General features: G+C 41.4%; 16 pseudogenes; all 16 read right to left on the bottom strand.

The window, feature by feature from the left end:
• Positions 1-864: 864 nt before the first annotated feature.
• LOC137122362 (5S ribosomal RNA) lies at positions 865-983 on the bottom strand (annotated as a pseudogene).
• An 867-nt stretch (positions 984-1,850) lies between these two features.
• LOC137122356 (5S ribosomal RNA) lies at positions 1,851-1,969 on the bottom strand (annotated as a pseudogene).
• An 867-nt stretch (positions 1,970-2,836) lies between these two features.
• Positions 2,837-2,945, bottom strand: LOC137122381 (5S ribosomal RNA; annotated as a pseudogene).
• Positions 2,946-3,802: 857 nt separating this feature from the next.
• LOC137122374 (5S ribosomal RNA) lies at positions 3,803-3,921 on the bottom strand (annotated as a pseudogene).
• Positions 3,922-4,788: 867 nt separating this feature from the next.
• LOC137122363 (5S ribosomal RNA) lies at positions 4,789-4,907 on the bottom strand (annotated as a pseudogene).
• An 867-nt stretch (positions 4,908-5,774) lies between these two features.
• On the bottom strand, positions 5,775-5,893 carry LOC137122357 (5S ribosomal RNA; annotated as a pseudogene).
• Positions 5,894-6,760: 867 nt separating this feature from the next.
• Positions 6,761-6,869, bottom strand: LOC137122382 (5S ribosomal RNA; annotated as a pseudogene).
• Positions 6,870-7,736: 867 nt separating this feature from the next.
• LOC137122364 (5S ribosomal RNA) lies at positions 7,737-7,855 on the bottom strand (annotated as a pseudogene).
• An 867-nt stretch (positions 7,856-8,722) lies between these two features.
• LOC137122358 (5S ribosomal RNA) lies at positions 8,723-8,841 on the bottom strand (annotated as a pseudogene).
• Positions 8,842-9,708: 867 nt separating this feature from the next.
• Positions 9,709-9,817, bottom strand: LOC137122383 (5S ribosomal RNA; annotated as a pseudogene).
• Positions 9,818-10,674: 857 nt separating this feature from the next.
• On the bottom strand, positions 10,675-10,793 carry LOC137122375 (5S ribosomal RNA; annotated as a pseudogene).
• An 867-nt stretch (positions 10,794-11,660) lies between these two features.
• LOC137122365 (5S ribosomal RNA) lies at positions 11,661-11,779 on the bottom strand (annotated as a pseudogene).
• Positions 11,780-12,636: 857 nt separating this feature from the next.
• LOC137122344 (5S ribosomal RNA) lies at positions 12,637-12,755 on the bottom strand (annotated as a pseudogene).
• An 867-nt stretch (positions 12,756-13,622) lies between these two features.
• LOC137122360 (5S ribosomal RNA) lies at positions 13,623-13,741 on the bottom strand (annotated as a pseudogene).
• An 867-nt stretch (positions 13,742-14,608) lies between these two features.
• On the bottom strand, positions 14,609-14,727 carry LOC137122359 (5S ribosomal RNA; annotated as a pseudogene).
• Positions 14,728-15,594: 867 nt separating this feature from the next.
• Positions 15,595-15,703, bottom strand: LOC137122384 (5S ribosomal RNA; annotated as a pseudogene).
• Positions 15,704-16,058: the final 355 nt, after the last annotated feature.

Here is a 16,058-nt window from a genome sequence, read left to right on the forward strand (position 1 = left end):
ATTTGACATCATCAACAGCTCTTAAAAACGCTGGAGAAGCAGAATGCATGACACTTGCTAAGAAGAAGATAAATGTGGCAAAGTACAAAGTACTATAACTGTACTGGTCTGTTACGCCCCTGTCTAGGGGGTCAGGGTGCAACATACAAAGATAAATTAGCATGTTCCTTCTCCGATCCCCAAACCAAAATCCAGTATCGAGATGTTCCAACAGAATGATATTTATTTTAAACGAAAGAAAGTGTCAAACAAAACATGACACTACAACTCAGGGCGAACCAAGGCCAACATAATAAACAAAATAAGCCATTTCCCACAGAAAGTGCTAGCTAGCCTGATAGAAATAAACAATCCAAAAGACAGTCGCTAACCCTAACTCCCTAATATGAAAACAAGAGAAAACAATCAAAAGAAAATGGCTGTTCACCCCTACAGATTTAATACTATTTACAAAATATACAATTTATAAACAAAACCACGGCATAAAACCTAACAATTCAAAAATGCTAAATAAAGTTTGGAAACCAAGAACAGCAAACAGGTGCTGCTGCCAGAAAGAGCCTCGCTAGCTGTTGGGAACCGTACTTTTAAAACTCCAGGAAGTGTAGGATGGACCAATCAGCTTCCTGTACTGCCCCCCAATCCGGCCAATCAGGCAGGGCACCTATAAGAACAAGAAAATAAAAACAACACATATGGCCAGGACCGTAACATGGTCTACTAGTAATGAAGCACGATGGTTGACAAACCAATAAAGTAGCAAAACAGTAATGAAAGAACAAAATTTGATGAAAATATAGAACAATTTCTATGAATAAATAGGCAGTAACACCAGCTTGTGCTGCCCGTAAACCCAAGCAAAAAAGCTTACAGCACCTGGTATTCCCACGCGGTCTTCCTACCAAGTACTAACCAGGCCCGGCTCTATTTGGCTGCCAAGATCGGACGAGATCGGGCGCTTAGAGAGCGGTGTGGCCGTAAGCTGCATTTGACATCGTCAACAGCTCTTAAAAACGCTGGAGAAGCAGAATGCATGACACTTGCTAAGAAGAAGATAAATGTGGCAAAGTACAAAGTACTATAACTGTACTGGTCTGTTACGCCCCTGTCAAGGGGGTCAGGGTGCAACATACAAAGATAAATTAGCATGTTCCCTCTCCGATCCCCAAACCAAAATCCAGGATCGAGATGTTCCAACAGAATGATATTTATTTTAAACGAAAGAAAGTGTCAAACAAAACATGACACTACAACTCAGGGCGAACCAAGGCCAACATAATAAACAAAATAAGCCATTTCCCACAGAAAGTGCTAGCTAGCCTGATAGAAATAAACAAACCAAAAGACAGTCGCTAACCCTAACTCCCTAATGTGAAAACAATAAAAAACAATCAAAAGAAAATGGCTGTTCACCCCTACAGATTTAATACGAATTACAAAATATACAATTTATAAACAAAACCACGGCACAAAACCTAACAATTCAAAAATGCTAAATAAGGTTTGGAAACCAAGAACAGCAAACAGGTGTTACTGCCAGAAAGAGCCTCGCTAGCTGTTGGGAACCGTACTTTTAAAACTCCAGGAAGTGTAGGATGGACCAATCAGCTTCCTGTACTGCCCCCCAATCCGGCCAATCAGGCAGGGCACCTATAAGAACAACAAAATAAAAACAACACATATGGCCAGGACCGTAACATGGTCTACTAGTAATTTAGCACGATGGTTGAAAAACCAATAAAGTAGCAAAACAGCAATGAAAGAACAAAATTTGATGAAAATATAGCACAATTTCTATGAATAAATAGGCAGTAACACCAGCTTGTGCTGCCCGTAAACCCAAGCAAAAAAGCTTACAGCACCTGGTATTCCCAGGCGGTCTTCCTACCAAGTACTAACCAGGCCCGGCTCTATTTGGCTGCCGAGATCGGACGAGATCGGGCGCTTAGAGAGCGGTTTTGCCGTAAGCTGCATTTGACATCATCAACAGCTCTTAAAAACACTGGAGAAGCAGAATGCATGACACTTGCTAAGAAGAAGACAAATGTGGCAAAGTACAAAGTACTATAACTGTACTGGTCTGTTACGCCCCTGTCCAGGGGGTCAGGGTGCAACATACAAAGATAAATTAGCATGTTCCCTCTCCGATCCCCAAACCAAAATCCAGGATCGAGATGTTCCAACAGAATGATATTTATTTTAAACGAAAGAAAGTGTCAAACAAAACATGACACTACAACTCAGGGCGAACCAAGGCCAACATAATGAACAAAATAAGCCATTTCCCACAGAAAGTGCTAGCTAGCCTGATAGAAATAAACAAACCAAAAGACAGTCGCTAACCCTAACTCCCTAATGTGAAAAAAAGAGAAAACAATCAAAAGAAAATGGCTGTTCACCCCTACAGATTTAATACTATTTACAAAATATACAATTTATAAACAAAACCACGGCACAAAACCTAACAATTCAAAAATGCTAAATAAGGTTTGGAAACCAAGAACAGCAAACAGGTGCTGATGCCAGAAGGAGCCTCGCTAGCTGTTGGGAACCGTACTTTTAAAACTCCAGGAAGTGTAGGATGGACCAATCAGCTTCCTGTACTGCCCCTCAATCCGGCCAATCAGGCAGGGCACCTATAAGAACGACAAAATAAAAACAACACATATGGCCAGGACCGTAACATGGTCTACTAGTAATGAAGCACGATGGTTGACAAACCAATAAAGTAGCAAAACAGCAATGAAAGAACAAAATTTGATGAAAATATACAACAATTTCTATGAATAAATAGGCAGTAACACCAGTTTGTGCTGCCCGTAAACCCAAGTAAAAAAGCTTACAGCACCTGGTATTCCCAGGCGGTCTTCCTACCAAGTACTAACCAGGCCCGGCTCTATTTGGCTGCCGAGATCGGGCGCTTAGAGAGCGGTGTGGCCGTAAGCTGCATTTGACATCATCAACAGCTCTTAAAAACGCTGGAGAAGCAGAATGCATGACACTTGCTAAGAAGAAGATAAATGTGGCAAAGTACAAAGTACTATATCTGTACTGGTCTGTTACGCCCCTGTCCAGGGAGTCAGGGTGCAACATACAAAGATAAATTAGCATGTTCCCTCTCCGATCCCCAAACCAAAATCCAGTATCGAGATGTTCCAACAGAATGATATTTATTTTAAACGAAAGAAAGTGTCAAACAAAACATGACACTACAACTCAGGGCGAACCAAGGCCAACATAATAAACAAAATAAGCCATTTCCCACAGAAAGTGCTAGCTAGCCTGATAGAAATAAACAATCCAAAAGACAGTCGCTAACCCTAACTCCCTAATGTGAAAACAGTCCAAAGAAAATGGCTGTTCACCCCTACAGATTTAATACTATTTACAAAATATACAATTTATAAACAAAACCACGGCACAAAACCTAACAATTCAAAAATGCTAAATAAGGTTTGGAAACCAAGAACAGCAAACAGGTGCTGCTGCCAGAAAGAGCCTCGCTAGCTGTTGGGAACCGTACTTTTAAAACTCCAGGAAGTGTAGGATGGACCAATCAGCTTCCTGTACTGCCCCTCAATCCGGCCAATCAGGCAGGGCACCTATAAGAACAACAAATCAAAAACAACACATATGGCCAGGACCGTAACATGGTCTACTAGTAATGAAGCACGATGGTTGACAAACCAATAAAGTAGCAAAACAGCAATGAAAGAACAAAATTTGATGAAAATATAGAACAATTTCTATGAATAAATAGGCAGTAACACCAGCTTGTGCTGCCCGTAAACCCAAGCAAAAAAGCTTACAGCACCTGGTATTCCCAGGCAGTCTTCCTACCAAGTACTAACCAGGCCCGGCTCTATTTGGCTGCCGAGATCGGACGAGATCGGGCGCTTAGAGAGCTGTGTGGCCGTAAGCTGCATTTGACATCATCAACAGCTCTTAAAAACGCTGGAGAAGCAGAATGCATGACACTTGCTAAGAAGAAGATAAATGTGGCAAAGTACAAAGTACTATAACTGTACTGGTCTGTTACGCCCCTGTCTAGGGGGTCAGGGTGCAACATACAAAGATAAATTAGCATGTTCCCTCTCCGATCCCCAAACCAAAATCCAGTATCGAGATGTTCCAACAGAATGATATTTATTTTAAACGAAAGAAAGTGTCAAACAAAACATGACACTACAACTCAGGGCGAACCAAGGCCAACATAATAAACAAAATAAGCCATTTCCCACAGAAAGTGCTAGCTAGCCTGATAGAAATAAACAATCCAAAAGACAGTCGCTAACCCTAACTCCCTAATATGAAAACAAGAGAAAACAATCAAAAGAAAATGGCTGTTCACCCCTACAGATTTAATACTATTTACAAAATATACAATTTATAAACAAAACCACGGCATAAAACCTAACAATTCAAAAATGCTAAATAAAGTTTGGAAACCAAGAACAGCAAACAGGTGCTGCTGCCAGAAAGAGCCTCGCTAGCTGTTGGGAACCGTACTTTTAAAACTCCAGGAAGTGTAGGATGGACCAATCAGCTTCCTGTACTGCCCCCCAATCCGGCCAATCAGGCAGGGCACCTATAAGAACAAGAAAATAAAAACAACACATATGGCCAGGACCGTAACATGGTCTACTAGTAATGAAGCACGATGGTTGACAAACCAATAAAGTAGCAAAACAGTAATGAAAGAACAAAATTTGATGAAAATATAGAACAATTTCTATGAATAAATAGGCAGTAACACCAGCTTGTGCTGCCCGTAAACCCAAGCAAAAAAGCTTACAGCACCTGGTATTCCCACGCGGTCTTCCTACCAAGTACTAACCAGGCCCGGCTCTATTTGGCTGCCAAGATCGGACGAGATCGGGCGCTTAGAGAGCGGTGTGGCCGTAAGCTGCATTTGACATCGTCAACAGCTCTTAAAAACGCTGGAGAAGCAGAATGCATGACACTTGCTAAGAAGAAGATAAATGTGGCAAAGTACAAAGTACTATAACTGTACTGGTCTGTTACGCCCCTGTCAAGGGGGTCAGGGTGCAACATACAAAGATAAATTAGCATGTTCCCTCTCCGATCCCCAAACCAAAATCCAGGATCGAGATGTTCCAACAGAATGATATTTATTTTAAACGAAAGAAAGTGTCAAACAAAACATGACACTACAACTCAGGGCGAACCAAGGCCAACATAATAAACAAAATAAGCCATTTCCCACAGAAAGTGCTAGCTAGCCTGATAGAAATAAACAAACCAAAAGACAGTCGCTAACCCTAACTCCCTAATGTGAAAACAATAAAAAACAATCAAAAGAAAATGGCTGTTCACCCCTACAGATTTAATACGAATTACAAAATATACAATTTATAAACAAAACCACGGCACAAAACCTAACAATTCAAAAATGCTAAATAAGGTTTGGAAACCAAGAACAGCAAACAGGTGTTACTGCCAGAAAGAGCCTCGCTAGCTGTTGGGAACCGTACTTTTAAAACTCCAGGAAGTGTAGGATGGACCAATCAGCTTCCTGTACTGCCCCCCAATCCGGCCAATCAGGCAGGGCACCTATAAGAACAACAAAATAAAAACAACACATATGGCCAGGACCGTAACATGGTCTACTAGTAATTTAGCACGATGGTTGAAAAACCAATAAAGTAGCAAAACAGCAATGAAAGAACAAAATTTGATGAAAATATAGCACAATTTCTATGAATAAATAGGCAGTAACACCAGCTTGTGCTGCCCGTAAACCCAAGCAAAAAAGCTTACAGCACCTGGTATTCCCAGGCGGTCTTCCTACCAAGTACTAACCAGGCCCGGCTCTATTTGGCTGCCGAGATCGGACGAGATCGGGCGCTTAGAGAGCGGTTTTGCCGTAAGCTGCATTTGACATCATCAACAGCTCTTAAAAACACTGGAGAAGCAGAATGCATGACACTTGCTAAGAAGAAGACAAATGTGGCAAAGTACAAAGTACTATACCTGTACTGGTCTGTTACGCCCCTGTCCAGGGGGTCAGGGTGCAACATACAAAGATAAATTAGCATGTTCCCTCTCCGATCCCCAAACCAAAATCCAGGATCGAGATGTTCCAACAGAATGATATTTATTTTAAACGAAAGAAAGTGTCAAACAAAACATGACACTACAACTCAGGGCGAACCAAGGCCAACATAATGAACAAAATAAGCCATTTCCCACAGAAAGTGCTAGCTAGCCTGATAGAAATAAACAAACCAAAAGACAGTCGCTAACCCTAACTCCCTAATGTGAAAAAAAGAGAAAACAATCAAAAGAAAATGGCTGTTCACCCCTACAGATTTAATACTATTTACAAAATATACAATTTATAAACAAAACCACGGCACAAAACCTAACAATTCAAAAATGCTAAATAAGGTTTGGAAACCAAGAACAGCAAACAGGTGCTGATGCCAGAAGGAGCCTCGCTAGCTGTTGGGAACCGTACTTTTAAAACTCCAGGAAGTGTAGGATGGACCAATCAGCTTCCTGTACTGCCCCTCAATCCGGCCAATCAGGCAGGGCACCTATAAGAACGACAAAATAAAAACAACACATATGGCCAGGACCGTAACATGGTCTACTAGTAATGAAGCACGATGGTTGACAAACCAATAAAGTAGCAAAACAGCAATGAAAGAACAAAATTTGATGAAAATATACAACAATTTCTATGAATAAATAGGCAGTAACACCAGTTTGTGCTGCCCGTAAACCCAAGTAAAAAAGCTTACAGCACCTGGTATTCCCAGGCGGTCTTCCTACCAAGTACTAACCAGGCCCGGCTCTATTTGGCTGCCGAGATCGGGCGCTTAGAGAGCGGTGTGGCCGTAAGCTGCATTTGACATCATCAACAGCTCTTAAAAACGCTGGAGAAGCAGAATGCATGACACTTGCTAAGAAGAAGATAAATGTGGCAAAGTACAAAGTACTATATCTGTACTGGTCTGTTACGCCCCTGTCCAGGGAGTCAGGGTGCAACATACAAAGATAAATTAGCATGTTCCCTCTCCGATCCCCAAACCAAAATCCAGTATCGAGATGTTCCAACAGAATGATATTTATTTTAAACGAAAGAAAGTGTCAAACAAAACATGACACTACAACTCAGGGCGAACCAAGGCCAACATAATAAACAAAATAAGCCATTTCCCACAGAAAGTGCTAGCTAGCCTGATAGAAATAAACAATCCAAAAGACAGTCGCTAACCCTAACTCCCTAATGTGAAAACAAGAGAAAACAATCAAAAGAAAATGGCTGTTCACCCCTACAGATTTAATACTATTTACAAAATATACAATTTATAAACAAAACCACGGCATAAAACCTAACAATTCAAAAATGCTAAATAAAGTTTGGAAACCAAGAACAGCAAACAGGTGCTGCTGCCAGAAAGAGCCTCGCTAGCTGTTGGGAACCGTACTTTTAAAACTCCAGGAAGTGTAGGATGGACCAATCAGCTTCCTGTACTGCCCCCCAATCCGGCCAATCAGGCAGGGCACCTATAAGAACAAGAAAATAAAAACAACACATATGGCCAGGACCGTAACATGGTCTACTAGTAATGAAGCACGATGGTTGACAAACCAATAAAGTAGCAAAACAGTAATGAAAGAACAAAATTTGATGAAAATATAGAACAATTTCTATGAATAAATAGGCAGTAACACCAGCTTGTGCTGCCCGTAAACCCAAGCAAAAAAGCTTACAGCACCTGGTATTCCCACGCGGTCTTCCTACCAAGTACTAACCAGGCCCGGCTCTATTTGGCTGCCAAGATCGGACGAGATCGGGCGCTTAGAGAGCGGTGTGGCCGTAAGCTGCATTTGACATCGTCAACAGCTCTTAAAAACGCTGGAGAAGCAGAATGCATGACACTTGCTAAGAAGAAGATAAATGTGGCAAAGTACAAAGTACTATAACTGTACTGGTCTGTTACGCCCCTGTCAAGGGGGTCAGGGTGCAACATACAAAGATAAATTAGCATGTTCCCTCTCCGATCCCCAAACCAAAATCCAGGATCGAGATGTTCCAACAGAATGATATTTATTTTAAACGAAAGAAAGTGTCAAACAAAACATGACACTACAACTCAGGGCGAACCAAGGCCAACATAATAAACAAAATAAGCCATTTCCCACAGAAAGTGCTAGCTAGCCTGATAGAAATAAACAAACCAAAAGACAGTCGCTAACCCTAACTCCCTAATGTGAAAACAATAAAAAACAATCAAAAGAAAATGGCTGTTCACCCCTACAGATTTAATACGAATTACAAAATATACAATTTATAAACAAAACCACGGCACAAAACCTAACAATTCAAAAATGCTAAATAAGGTTTGGAAACCAAGAACAGCAAACAGGTGTTACTGCCAGAAAGAGCCTCGCTAGCTGTTGGGAACCGTACTTTTAAAACTCCAGGAAGTGTAGGATGGACCAATCAGCTTCCTGTACTGCCCCCCAATCCGGCCAATCAGGCAGGGCACCTATAAGAACAACAAAATAAAAACAACACATATGGCCAGGACCGTAACATGGTCTACTAGTAATTTAGCACGATGGTTGAAAAACCAATAAAGTAGCAAAACAGCAATGAAAGAACAAAATTTGATGAAAATATAGCACAATTTCTATGAATAAATAGGCAGTAACACCAGCTTGTGCTGCCCGTAAACCCAAGCAAAAAAGCTTACAGCACCTGGTATTCCCAGGCGGTCTTCCTACCAAGTACTAACCAGGCCCGGCTCTATTTGGCTGCCGAGATCGGACGAGATCGGGCGCTTAGAGAGCGGTTTTGCCGTAAGCTGCATTTGACATCATCAACAGCTCTTAAAAACACTGGAGAAGCAGAATGCATGACACTTGCTAAGAAGAAGACAAATGTGGCAAAGTACAAAGTACTATACCTGTACTGGTCTGTTACGCCCCTGTCCAGGGGGTCAGGGTGCAACATACAAAGATAAATTAGCATGTTCCCTCTCCGATCCCCAAACCAAAATCCAGGATCGAGATGTTCCAACAGAATGATATTTATTTTAAACGAAAGAAAGTGTCAAACAAAACATGACACTACAACTCAGGGCGAACCAAGGCCAACATAATGAACAAAATAAGCCATTTCCCACAGAAAGTGCTAGCTAGCCTGATAGAAATAAACAAACCAAAAGACAGTCGCTAACCCTAACTCCCTAATGTGAAAAAAAGAGAAAACAATCAAAAGAAAATGGCTGTTCACCCCTACAGATTTAATACTATTTACAAAATATACAATTTATAAACAAAACCACGGCACAAAACCTAACAATTCAAAAATGCTAAATAAGGTTTGGAAACCAAGAACAGCAAACAGGTGCTGATGCCAGAAGGAGCCTCGCTAGCTGTTGGGAACCGTACTTTTAAAACTCCAGGAAGTGTAGGATGGACCAATCAGCTTCCTGTACTGCCCCTCAATCCGGCCAATCAGGCAGGGCACCTATAAGAACGACAAAATAAAAACAACACATATGGCCAGGACCGTAACATGGTCTACTAGTAATGAAGCACGATGGTTGACAAACCAATAAAGTAGCAAAACAGCAATGAAAGAACAAAATTTGATGAAAATATACAACAATTTCTATGAATAAATAGGCAGTAACACCAGTTTGTGCTGCCCGTAAACCCAAGTAAAAAAGCTTACAGCACCTGGTATTCCCAGGCGGTCTTCCTACCAAGTACTAACCAGGCCCGGCTCTATTTGGCTGCCGAGATCGGGCGCTTAGAGAGCGGTGTGGCCGTAAGCTGCATTTGACATCATCAACAGCTCTTAAAAACGCTGGAGAAGCAGAATGCATGACACTTGCTAAGAAGAAGATAAATGTGGCAAAGTACAAAGTACTATATCTGTACTGGTCTGTTACGCCCCTGTCCAGGGAGTCAGGGTGCAACATACAAAGATAAATTAGCATGTTCCCTCTCCGATCCCCAAACCAAAATCCAGTATCGAGATGTTCCAACAGAATGATATTTATTTTAAACGAAAGAAAGTGTCAAACAAAACATGACACTACAACTCAGGGCGAACCAAGGCCAACATAATAAACAAAATAAGCCATTTCCCACAGAAAGTGCTAGCTAGCCTGATAGAAATAAACAATCCAAAAGACAGTCGCTAACCCTAACTCCCTAATGTGAAAACAGTCCAAAGAAAATGGCTGTTCACCCCTACAGATTTAATACTATTTACAAAATATACAATTTATAAACAAAACCACGGCACAAAACCTAACAATTCAAAAATGCTAAATAAGGTTTGGAAACCAAGAACAGCAAACAGGTGCTGCTGCCAGAAAGAGCCTCGCTAGCTGTTGGGAACCGTACTTTTAAAACTCCAGGAAGTGTAGGATGGACCAATCAGCTTCCTGTACTGCCCCTCAATCCGGCCAATCAGGCAGGGCACCTATAAGAACAACAAATCAAAAACAACACATATGGCCAGGACCGTAACATGGTCTACTAGTAATGAAGCACGATGGTTGACAAACCAATAAAGTAGCAAAACAGCAATGAAAGAACAAAATTTGATGAAAATATAGAACAATTTCTATGAATAAATAGGCAGTAACACCAGCTTGTGCTGCCCGTAAACCCAAGCAAAAAAGCTTACAGCACCTGGTATTCCCAGGCAGTCTTCCTACCAAGTACTAACCAGGCCCGGCTCTATTTGGCTGCCGAGATCGGACGAGATCGGGCGCTTAGAGAGCTGTGTGGCCGTAAGCTGCATTTGACATCATCAACAGCTCTTAAAAACGCTGGAGAAGCAGAATGCATGACACTTGCTAAGAAGAAGATAAATGTGGCAAAGTACAAAGTACTATAACTGTACTGGTCTGTTACGCCCCTGTCTAGGGGGTCAGGGTGCAACATACAAAGATAAATTAGCATGTTCCCTCTCCGATCCCCAAACCAAAATCCAGTATCGAGATGTTCCAACAGAATGATATTTATTTTAAACGAAAGAAAGTGTCAAACAAAACATGACACTACAACTCAGGGCGAACCAAGGCCAACATAATAAACAAAATAAGCCATTTCCCACAGAAAGTGCTAGCTAGCCTGATAGAAATAAACAATCCAAAAGACAGTCGCTAACCCTAACTCCCTAATGTGAAAACAAGAGAAAACAATCAAAAGAAAATGGCTGTTCACCCCTACAGATTTAATACTATTTACAAAATATACAATTTATAAACAAAACCACGGCATAAAACCTAACAATTCAAAAATGCTAAATAAAGTTTGGAAACCAAGAACAGCAAACAGGTGCTGCTGCCAGAAAGAGCCTCGCTAGCTGTTGGGAACCGTACTTTTAAAACTCCAGGAAGTGTAGGATGGACCAATCAGCTTCCTGTACTGCCCCCCAATCCGGCCAATCAGGCAGGGCACCTATAAGAACAAGAAAATAAAAACAACACATATGGCCAGGACCGTAACATGGTCTACTAGTAATGAAGCACGATGGTTGACAAACCAATAAAGTAGCAAAACAGTAATGAAAGAACAAAATTTGATGAAAATATAGAACAATTTCTATGAATAAATAGGCAGTAACACCAGCTTGTGCTGCCCGTAAACCCAAGCAAAAAAGCTTACAGCACCTGGTATTCCCACGCGGTCTTCCTACCAAGTACTAACCAGGCCCGGCTCTATTTGGCTGCCAAGATCGGACGAGATCGGGCGCTTAGAGAGCGGTGTGGCCGTAAGCTGCATTTGACATCGTCAACAGCTCTTAAAAACGCTGGAGAAGCAGAATGCATGACACTTGCTAAGAAGAAGATAAATGTGGCAAAGTACAAAGTACTATAACTGTACTGGTCTGTTACGCCCCTGTCAAGGGGGTCAGGGTGCAACATACAAAGATAAATTAGCATGTTCCCTCTCCGATCCCCAAACCAAAATCCAGGATCGAGATGTTCCAACAGAATGATATTTATTTTAAACGAAAGAAAGTGTCAAACAAAACATGACACTACAACTCAGGGCGAACCAAGGCCAACATAATAAACAAAATAAGCCATTTCCCACAGAAAGTGCTAGCTAGCCTGATAGAAATAAACAAACCAAAAGACAGTCGCTAACCCTAACTCCCAAATGTGAAAACAATCCAAAGAAAATGGCAGTTCACCCCTACAGATTTAATACTATTTACAAAATATACAATTTATAAACAAAACCACGGCATAAAACCTAACAATTCAAAAATGCTAAATAAGGTTTGGAAACCAAGAACAGCAAACAGGTGCTGCTGCCAGAAAGAGCCTCGCTAGCTGTTGGGAACCGTACTTTTAAAACTCCAGGAAGTGTAGGATGGACCAATCAGCTTCCTGTACTGCCCCTCAATCCGGCCAATCAGGCAGGGCACCTATAAGAACGAGAAAATAAAAACAACACATATGGCCAGGACCGTAACATGGTCTACTAGTAATGAAGCACGATGGTTGAAAAACCAATAAAGTAGCAAAACAGCAATGAAAGAACAAAATTTGATGAAAATATAGAACAATTTCTATGAATAAATAGGCAGTAACACCAGCTTGTGCTGCCCGTAAACCCAAGCAAAAAAGCTTACAGCACCTGGTATTCCCAGGCGGTCTTCCTACCAAGTACTAACCAGGCCCGGCTCTATTTGGCTGCCGAGATCGGACGAGATCGGGCGCTTAGAGAGCGGTGTGGCCGTAAGCTGCATTTGACATCGTCAACAGCTCTTAAAAACGCTGGAGAAGCAGAATGCATGACACTTGCTAAGAAGAAGATAAATGTGGCAAAGTACAAAGTACTATAACTGTACTGGTCTGTTACGCCCCTGTCCAGGGGGTCAGGGTGCAACATACAAAGATAAATTAGCATGTTCCCTCTCCGATCCCCAAACCAAAATCCAGTATCGAGATGTTCCAACAGAATGATATTTATTTTAAACGAAAGAAAGTGTCAAACAAAACATGACACTACAACTCAGGGCGAACCAAGGCCAACATAATAAACAAAATAAGCCATTTCCCACAGAAAGTGCTAGCTAGCCTGATAGAAATAAACAAACCAAAAGACAGTCGCTAACCCTAACTCCCTAATGTGAAAACAAGAGAAAACAATCAAAAGAAAATGGCTGTTCACCCCTACAGATTTAATACGAATTACAAAATATACAATTTATAAACAAAACCACGGCACAAAACCTAACAATTCAAAAATGCTAAATAAGGTTTGGAAACCAAGAACAGCAAACAGGTGTTACTGCCAGAAAGAGCCTCGCTAGCTGTTGGGAACCGTACTTTTAAAACTCCAGGAAGTGTAGGATGGACCAATCAGCTTCCTGTACTGCCCCCCAATCCGGCCAATCAGGCAGGGCACCTATAAGAACAACAAAATAAAAACAACACATATGGCCAGGACCGTAACATTGTCTACTAGTAATGAAGCACGATGGTTGAAAAACCAATAAAGTAGCAAAACAGCAATGAAAGAACAAAATTTGATGAAAATATAGCACAATTTCTATGAATAAATAGGCAGTAACACCAGCTTGTGCTGCCCGTAAACCCAAGCAAAAAAGCTTACAGCACCTGGTATTCCCAGGCGGTCTTCCTACCAAGTACTAACCAGGCCCGGCTCTATTTGGCTGCCGAGATCGGACAAGATCGGGCGCTTAGAGAGCGGTGTGGCCGTAAGCTGCATTTGACATCATCAACAGCTCTTAAAAACGCTGGAGAAGCAGAATGCATGACACTTGCTAAGAAGAAAATAAATGTGGCAAAGTACAAAGTACTATAACTGTACTGGTCTGTTACGCCCCTGTCCAGGGGGTCAGGGTGCAACATACAAAGATAAATTAGCATGGTCCCTCTCCGATCCCCAAACCAAAATCCAGGATCGAGATGTTCCAACAGAATGATATTTATTTTAAACGAAAGAAAGTGTCAAACAAAACATGACACTACAACTCAGGGCGAACCAAGGCCAACATAATAAACAAAATAAGCCATTTCCCACAGAAAGTGCTAGCTAGCCTGATAGAAATAAACAAACCAAAAGACAGTCGCTAACCCTAACTCCCTAATGTGAAAACAAGAGAAAACAATCAAAAGAAAATGGCTGTTCACCCCTACAGATTTAATACGAATTACAAAATATACAATTTATAAACAAAACCACGGCACAAAACCTAACAATTCAAAAATGCTAAATAAGGTTTGAAAACCAAGAACAGCAAACAGGTGCTGCTGCCAGAAGGAGCCTCGCTAGCTGTTGGGAACCGTACTTTTAAAACTCCAGGAAGTGTAGGATGGACCAATCAGCTTCCTGTACTGCCCCTCAATCCGGCCAATCAGGCAGGGCACCTATAAGAACGAGAAAATAAAAACAACACATATGGCCAGGACCGTAACATGGTCTACTAGTAATGAAGCACGATGGTTGAAAAACCAATAAAGTAGCAAAACAGCAATGAAAGAACAAAATTTGATGAAAATATAGCACAATTTCTATGAATAAATAGGCAGTAACACCAGCTTGTGCTGCCCGTAAACCCAAGCAAAAAAGCTTACAGCACCTGGTATTCCCAGGCGGTCTTCCTACCAAGTACTAACCAGGCCCGGCTCTATTTGGCTGCCGAGATCGGACGAGATCGGGCGCTTAGAGAGCGGTTTTGCCGTAAGCTGCATTTGACATCATCAACAGCTCTTAAAAACACTGGAGAAGCAGAATGCATGACACTTGCTAAGAAGAAGACAAATGTGGCAAAGTACAAAGTACTATAACTGTACTGGTCTGTTACGCCCCTGTCCAGGGGGTCAGGGTGCAACATACAAAGATAAATTAGCATGTTCCCTCTCCGATCCCCAAACCAAAATCCAGGATCGAGATGTTCCAACAGAATGATATTTATTTTAAACGAAAGAAAGTGTCAAACAAAACATGACACTACAACTCAGGGCGAACCAAGGCCAACATAATGAACAAAATAAGCCATTTCCCACAGAAAGTGCTAGCTAGCCTGATAGAAATAAACAAACCAAAAGACAGTCGCTAACCCTAACTCCCTAATGTGAAAAAAAGAGAAAACAATCAAAAGAAAATGGCTGTTCACCCCTACAGATTTAATACTATTTACAAAATATACAATTTATAAACAAAACCACGGCACAAAACCTAACAATTCAAAAATGCTAAATAAGGTTTGGAAACCAAGAACAGCAAACAGGTGCTGATGCCAGAAGGAGCCTCGCTAGCTGTTGGGAACCGTACTTTTAAAACTCCAGGAAGTGTAGGATGGACCAATCAGCTTCCTGTACTGCCCCTCAATCCGGCCAATCAGGCAGGGCACCTATAAGAACGACAAAATAAAAACAACACATATGGCCAGGACCGTAACATGGTCTACTAGTAATGAAGCACGATGGTTGACAAACCAATAAAGTAGCAAAACAGCAATGAAAGAACAAAATTTGATGAAAATATACAACAATTTCTATGAATAAATAGGCAGTAACACCAGTTTGTGCTGCCCGTAAACCCAAGTAAAAAAGCTTACAGCACCTGGTATTCCCAGGCGGTCTTCCTACCAAGTACTAACCAGGCCCGGCTCTATTTGGCTGCCGAGATCGGGCGCTTAGAGAGCGGTGTGGCCGTAAGCTGCATTTGACATCATCAACAGCTCTTAAAAACGCTGGAGAAGCAGAATGCATGACACTTGCTAAGAAGAAGATAAATGTGGCAAAGTACAAAGTACTATATCTGTACTGGTCTGTTACGCCCCTGTCCAGGGAGTCAGGGTGCAACATACAAAGATAAATTAGCATGTTCCCTCTCCGATCCCCAAACCAAAATCCAGTATCGAGATGTTCCAACAGAATGATATTTATTTTAAACGAAAGAAAGTGTCAAACAAAACATGACACTACAACTCAGGGCGAACCAAGGCCAACATAATAAACAAAATAAGCCATTTCCCACAGAAAGTGCTAGCTAGCCTGATAGAAATAAACAAT

The sequence above is a fragment of the Channa argus genome, unplaced genomic scaffold, assembly GCF_033026475.1.
Source record: "Channa argus isolate prfri unplaced genomic scaffold, Channa argus male v1.0 Contig154, whole genome shotgun sequence".
Classification (NCBI taxonomy): domain Eukaryota; kingdom Metazoa; phylum Chordata; class Actinopteri; order Anabantiformes; family Channidae; genus Channa; species Channa argus.